Genomic DNA, 1,239 nt, shown 5'->3' on the forward strand with positions numbered 1-1,239 from the left:
AAAACAGCATTTAGATCAGAATGGGAGACGATAGATGAAAAAACTAAAACATAGTAGAAGGTGCATCATAGCAGTGTCCACAAAAACAGGCCCTTCAATTAGGAAATTGGGAAACCAACATCAACGTTTCTTCTAAAAGCATTCTTAACGAACAGATTTTTACCGTAGCAGATGTATGAGAATTTGAGGTAAACTGCTTCTTTTGTGGAGAGGAATGAGTGACAGGTCAGGTTAAAGTTGTTGCATTCAAAAAGCTATATTTCAGTGGTTATTCCCTTTTAATCAATTAATACAGAAAGGTGAGGAGGAGAAATGGCACCTGAACCCGTCGAGGTTATAGTGACATGTGACAAGACAATGCCCACTTCACTGGACAATGCTAAATGAGTAGCAAGACAAAAAAAAATCTGCTTCACAAATTTATCCTCAGTGATACAAAAGTGTGTAGGTTCACACACACGTCTGTGTTTTTGGAGAAACTTAAGGGCTTGGCAAATTGCTGTGTATCTAACTGCTGCGGGCCAACGTACCACCAGAAGCCAGTGAACCCCCGCTCAGCAAGACTTCTGGTAGTCTTTCCTGACTACCAGAAATCCACCATTGAAGAACACAAAATGACAGCCAAACTCTGCCGTTAGTTGGGTGTAGACTCCCTCAGTGACATTTCCCCAGCTGATTCACAGATTTAAAATCGTTATCAGAGACTTTCATGCAAGACTATTTCACACGACAGAACCTCTATCTGATGGCTACATGGCTGACAAACGTTTATCTTCAACGGAGAATCACCTGAATTCGGTAACGTTACGCAACATCAGTCCTTGATTTATATCAAGCAGAGGCTTTTTACGCCATCATACCTTCAAAGTTTACTTTAGTGTGCAGACCCATTTTTACACTTTTGTTTTTACATTTCTCAGACAAAACAATGAAGCTATTTAAAATTAGCAGTTTCAACAACAATACAAAATTGACGTCATGAAATTTCTGTGCATCGTTCGGTAAATGAAAAGTCTCATGAATATTTTTTTTCATTAAAAGTTAACTTAAATGTGGGACTATAATGCTGATGACTTAAAACGATTAATTAAAATATTTTGATGATTGATTACCTGAGAAATAATCAGTTATCAATTATTGGTTTTTCTTCCCTTTTGATATAAAACCAAGGATGTGATGGAAAAAAACAATTTACAGAAACATGTCAAATTGAGCTTTGTGATGGACATTGTATTTTAC

The sequence above is a fragment of the Clinocottus analis genome, unplaced genomic scaffold (assembly GCF_023055335.1).
Source record: "Clinocottus analis isolate CAN_PGR_092001 unplaced genomic scaffold, fCliAna1.0.p SCAF_9, whole genome shotgun sequence".
In the NCBI taxonomy this organism is placed as follows: domain Eukaryota; kingdom Metazoa; phylum Chordata; class Actinopteri; order Perciformes; family Cottidae; genus Clinocottus; species Clinocottus analis.